Source organism: Abramis brama (genome assembly GCF_963993115.1).
Source record: "Abramis brama genome assembly, chromosome: 18".
In the NCBI taxonomy this organism is placed as follows: domain Eukaryota; kingdom Metazoa; phylum Chordata; class Actinopteri; order Cypriniformes; family Leuciscidae; genus Abramis; species Abramis brama.
This window is the reverse complement of record NC_139980.1, coordinates 20,697,358-20,703,996: the sequence shown is the minus strand read 5'-3', so window position 1 is coordinate 20,703,996 and position 6,639 is coordinate 20,697,358.

Here is a 6,639-nt window from a genome sequence, read left to right as displayed (position 1 = left end):
CTCAAAACAGTTTGTGAATAGGCTACTACAAATGATGCCCGTGAAAGAGATTGTGAACGCATTGAATAGGATATGTTTTGTTGGTTAATAGCATAAGCTACTATTACACAGTAGTGATAACGTTAAGCACATCAGAATGAAATAAAATATTCAGACGTAAACAGCATAGCTCACTTACAGATTCAGTTAACATCCACAAATGAGTAAGCGTGACGATTCAGGGAGCAGGCTACACAGTGAACTCAGTGATTTTAGAAACCTTAGCAGTAAAGATACATACTGAATTACGCATTGTGGGAATTATGCATGAAAACATCCAATGAAGTTGGGCTGGAATGCACTTACAAAACTACGTACAGCCCATTTTTGTCACGTAATAAATATTTAGCCTCAGAGCAACTTATTAAGCAGCCTCTTTGCCTTAAGGTGGTATTCCTATGGATTGTTGACGGTGTCACTTTTTTTTGGCAATCAGTGGTGAGGTGAGAGTTCACGTGACGTGTTCAAACTGTATATACATGTACTGTGTGGAATAGCTCAGGCCTGTTTCTACGAGGGTGCTGGATGGTGCTAAGCATCCTCAAAGCAAGAGCACCCTTAGTTGAAACAGTAATAATAGCATATTGGCGAAACATATTTGCAAATGCTCCAGCGTAACAACACGTAGATCTGATGTAATTAAGAGATTTGTTGTGCAGTGTAGACAGTTGCAGTGATTATAATGGAACTTTGTGAGATCTCAGTGAACTAAATTCTTTGTTACAATGCATTCAGAATTTGAATAAAAGTTTTCATGCTACAATAGAGGACCAATGGCCCTGGACACGCATCAAAGTTTCACAGCTGACATCCACATTGTCACTTGTGACTTGTAAATCTCTCACTGTGCATTGCTATTCTTACAGTTGTGCTTAGGAGCAGTTGCTTACACATTACATCTGCACCCTCACTGATTTGATTCTGGAACTTGGCCTGAAGTACCGGCTATATTTAGATTAAGTAAATGCAACATGCAGTTATATCCTTTTTATGTCATTGTATGAATTTTAAAGAAGCTTCTAATTGCTTGCATTCAAATCCAAACAAGTTCTTGCACGAACTGCAAGTCGACAAACATCTGACCTTCATGTACAAAATCATTTAAAGTAGGTTATGTGAACTGAATTAATTACTTATTCCGTTACTTATTCACGATACAGCACTTGCCTCGAGTACCTTATTGCTTACACATATATATATATATATATATATATATATATATATATATATATATATATATATATATATATGTAAACAGAAATAAACATATGTAAGTAAAAAGAAGATAGAAAGAAATATATAGACAAACAATCCAATATCCCTGTGACCCAACTAAATGCACTCACACATTAAAGTTTTTTTTTTTTTTTTTTTTTTTTTAATTCAGTTCACATAACCTACTTTAACTGATTTTGTATTAGTGCAACTTTCATGAAGTTAAATCAATAAAAGCATTCCTTCCGCTAGAAAAAAATAGTCCCTGACCATGAACAACAACGTTCCAATGTGTAATATGCATGAAAGCTCAAATAAAAACAACAAACCGTTCTCAAACTTTGTCTCATTCTTTTTATTTTTTACAACACAATATTTGTGAAATTTCCTCACACAAATAGGCATAGCTTATCTCTCAGCATGAGAAAACGTTTATTTTTTTGGTTTATTCCGTTATTTTCTCTCTGCACTAAACTAAATATTTACATAGCCTAAATAAAAACACAAGGGCACATATTTTGATAGATTTTAGGTCTTTAACAGTTAGGTCTTTAATCTATTTTATTAATGTTATTAATTTAGTTGCTAAAATGCTGCCTAACAAGAGATACTTTTTTTATTGTTGTTTATTTGAACATCTCCATCTATTGTGCATGCATTAAATATTTGTCTCATTTCAATCGGCTCCACTGTGGTGATATTTAACGCGGTTCTCTTTAGTTGGGGCTCAGCACTGTCAGCAGTGTTTTCTGTTGCAGCAAGAATGTCGCTCCAGTGCTTTCTTTGTTTTAAGTTTGGCCTCCAGTAGCTCTGTAGTGAACTTTCACACTTATGTCCACTCACAGACATAATTTCCCTCGATTCGAGACCAGCATCGGACAATCTCTGCACCATGGTGCTGCGAAGGCAGTGATTTGTGTAAACCTTGGAGGTGCCTGCTGCTTTACAAATTCTCGGCAACATTGTTGCGAGGTAGTTCACACCCATAGGCTCTCTTGTGTACCTGCAACAGTCAAAGAGAAAAAAAACTTTAACACAACAAGATTTAACACAAATTATAAATAGCTAATATGATTTATGTGCCGCTGCGTGATCTACGTACCAAACACATTTAGAGAGGTTTTGCTTTTTGGGGTGAAGGTAAAAAGCAGGGGGGTTAGATGGCAGAAGAGAAAAGTACTTCTCTAGAGGGGCAACAGGACAAAGCGGGTTCCCAGTTTGTTGGAACATGAAGCCACGCCTGCTCTCCTTATTTCTGTCATGTGGGTCCTTATGGTTTTTTGTGTCTTCATTGAAGCTCATTGTGACATATTTTAGACCCTTTTCGTTTGTTAAAATGCAGAATGAGTCTGGAATGAGTTCTCGGTTCCCCTCTTTTCCTCTACGTCCGAAGTGTAACTGCACGTCAAACCAGACTTTGTTTACGAGTCCTTCAGGTGTGTTGGGATTAAGCGCATCGGACAGTTTTATGGTGCTGAAATCTTTAGTAGAAATCGGTGTGTGATGCTCCGTTTTATCACGACCCTCTCTTCTCATTGTCTTTACGACTCCAACGAAAACATTATTGGATGAGGTGAATTCGCTGTCTCTCATCAGACACCAGGACAAACTCAAAGCTGGATAATTCAGGAATCTGTTCAGACCCGCACGTAACGCTACATAGCTACTGATCCCATATTTTTCGCCTTTGGAGCTTCTGACAGTTTCGTAGAAGTCACGGAGAAGTGCGTTTTTTCACTACACCAGTCACCGAAGCATTTCACTGCCCATTGGGTTTGCTGCACGGTATTTTTTTCATTACGAGTCTTCTCGAATGTGTCAATGTTACATTTCAGCACTTCAGCATGACGGTTGGGCGTTCCTCTGACAAGCACATAACTGAGAACTGTGGCCTTCATTGAACTTCCCGATCGCTGATCGATTGCTTCTGTCTGCCTCGCTGCCTGCTGTGAGTTTGTTTGCTTCGGTGCTGTAAGCTCCGTCTTAGCCTCGTATTTCTTTCTGTTTTGAACCATCATTTACTATAATTTCTAGTTGTTTATACTACTAAATACAGCTTACCAAACATCTCAGATTAACCTGACATCGTTAACTTCCGTTATTATTAGCACAACACGCTAGTAATTCGCTAACCTATTAACGCACCACCCGTGCACTCAGCTATTTTTTAATTTATTTTCTCTCGCGCGCCCGCGCCTTTGAGTTCATAAAAAGCTCAGGTGAGTAAGAATCAGTTAACAAACACGGTGAGTAATGTCTTGTCCTGTTATTGTAACCTGCACTTCATGTCACATGTTTAGCATAGCCTTCTCTGGCGGCAATATAGGATTTATATGTGATAAATGCAAGGAGACAGTCAGGCTGACGGAGAAGATTTCAGAACTAGAGACACATATCCAAACTTTAATTGAGGATAGTAAGAGTGCTAGAGCTTTAGATACTATTTTGGATGCGCCTAGCATAGTGAACTCTTTACATGATGCGGTTCCGGCTGAATTGGTGCCTGTGCAGCAAGGCAAATGGGTGACAGTGAGGGATCGCTCTAGTCGCGGATCAAAAAACCACCCTTCCGTTCCGATTACCATAACAAATCTATTTGCCCCGCTCAGTGAAACACCCACTGAGAATTCTGTTGATTGTGCCCTAGTAATTGGTGATTCGATCACACGGAACGTGAAAATAGAGACAGCAGCCACCATAGTCACATGTTTGCCGGGAGCCAGAGCACCTGACATCAAAGCAAATTTAAAAGTGCTGGCTAATGCTAATCGTAAATTCTCTAAGATCATTATTCACGTCGGCACTAATGATGTTCGACTCCGCCAGTCGGAGATCACCAAAATTAATATTAAAGAGGTGTGTGAACTCGCAAGTACGATGTCAAGCACTGTAATTTGCTCTGGCCCCCTTCCTGTTCGCAGGAGTGATGAGATAGTTAGTAGATTGTGTTCACTCAATGGTGGTCGAGGTGGTGTCCGCTTAATAATATAGAATTAATAGACAATTGGAAAAGTTTTTGGGGCAAACCTGACCTGTTGAAAAGGGATGGTATTCATCCGTCCTGGGATAGTGCTGCTCTTCTAAGTAATTTGGCTCATAGTCTTAAGAGATAAAAAATTACAAATTGGGCACCAGGTCAGGAAGCAGACAGACTGGCTTAACCGACTGTCTGCTAGCGGCCTCGCGTCACCAAGGTCAGATAAATCCCATCACATAGAGCCTCTTTCTCCTAGATATCATCATATAGAGACTGTATCTGTCCCCCGAATTTGGAAATCCAAAAAACGTCCAAACCCATCTAAGGTTAAAAATTTAATTGATGTTCAACAAATAAAAAACAGATATAATACAGGTGAGCAAATACTAAAGCTTGGGTTGCTGAATATTCAATCGCTTACTCCAAAAGCACTCATTGTTAATGATATGATTACTGACTATAATCTAGATGTGCTGTGTTTGACAGAAACCTGGCTAAAACCAAACGATTACATTACTTTAAATGAGTCAACCCCACAAGATTACAGTTATAAACATGAACCTCGTCTGAAATGTAAAGGGGGAGGTGTTGCTGTAATTTATAGTAATATTTTCAAAACCACTAAGAAATCAAGTTTTAAATATAATTATTTTGAAGTGTTGGTGCTTAATGTAAAAATATATAGTGTAAATGATAAATCACGTTTGAGATTTGTGCTGGCTACTGTATACAGGCCACCAGGGCACCATAAAGATTTTATCAAAGAATTTGCGGACTTTCTATCAGAATTAATATTGACTGCAGATAAAGTACTAATTGTTGGTGATTTTAATATACACATAGATAATGAAAAAGATGCATTGGGATTGCACATTAAAAGACATTGTAAACTCAATTGGAGTTAGACAACACGTGTCAGGACCTACTCGTAATCATACTCTAGATCTAATATTATCACATGGAATAGATGTTGATGCCATTGAAATTCTGCAGCAGAGCGATGACATCTCAGATCATTATCTAGTGTCATGTAAATTACATTTAGCCAATTTCTTTATGTCAATATATTCCTTGGCTTATGCCGATTTCAACGATATCTCATATGTTATTTTTCAACAATGTGACTGGCCGCCATATTGGAGCGAATGTAAAACAGTTTTTTTGCTACTCCTTCAAAATTGGTCTAATTTTGTCCAAACATGTGCTCAAATGATCTTCGGACTGAGCTGCATAAAAGTACTGTCCCCGATTTTTTTGCTATACTGGAAAAAAAAAGTTATGATGTCGCAAACTTAATGAGGTCGACCCATAATTGGTTCAGAGGCTGTAACTTGTGAACAGTTTGTCACAAAATCATAAAATTGGTGTCTATCGATTCCTTGCGTCATGTCGAATCCGAGGATATCTATTTTGCCAGGATTGGATGTACCATGTTATAAGCTACATTAGCATTAAGATAGCTTAGCATGCTAATCTGGTTAACTTGCTTTTGTGTGCTCATTCTTACACTGAACCCTCTCCTCTGCAGTTTGTGATTGTATGTCCTCTGAGTGGCGCAGTCTGCTAAACCATGTGTTACTAATCCTGAGCCGTTCCGGTTGTGGGTTCGAACACCATGTTGGATGACTATAAAAATTGTGTTGATTCTTGCATTGTTCTAATATTTTGCTCTGCATTGCGCTAAAGCGGCTTGTTTTGATTTCATCCATAAGTACTTCTGAACCTATCTCTTCTTCATGTACATTCTATTTCTGCTCTTTTTTGCTCTTCTGGCTACACATTGGCTAACTATAAACTACATTAGAATTAAGCTCTGTTTTGCTCTTCCGGCTCCGCACTGCTGTTGATGCTTAAATGCTCACACTGAAGCCTCTCCTCTGCTGCTTTGAAATTCACGTCCTCTGAGTGGTGCAATCTGCTAAACCATGTGTCTCGAATCCCAAACAATTCTGGTCATGGGTTCGAGTCCCATGTGGGACGACTTTAAAGTTGTCATTTAAATTCCTTCCGGCTCTGCACTGCTGTTGGTGCTTAAATGCTCGCTGTGATTCATTTACATTTATATTTAATTTCTGCTGTTTTTGTTCTTGCGGCTCTGCACTGCTATTGGTGCTTAAATGCTTGCTGCGCTGCTGTGCTTGATGTACATTTATATTTAATTTCTGCTGTTTTTGTTCTTGCAGCTCTGCACTGCTGTTGGTGCTTAAATGCTTGCTGCGCTGCTGTAATTGATGTACATTTACATGTATATTCAATTTCTGCTCTTTTTGTTCTTCCGGCTCCGCACTGCTGTTGGTGCTTAAATGCTTGCTGTGCTGCTGTAATTGATGTGCTTACAGTACTTGCTGTGCTTGATGTACATTAAATTTCTGATGTTTTGCTCTTCTGGCTCCTCATTGCGCTACAGC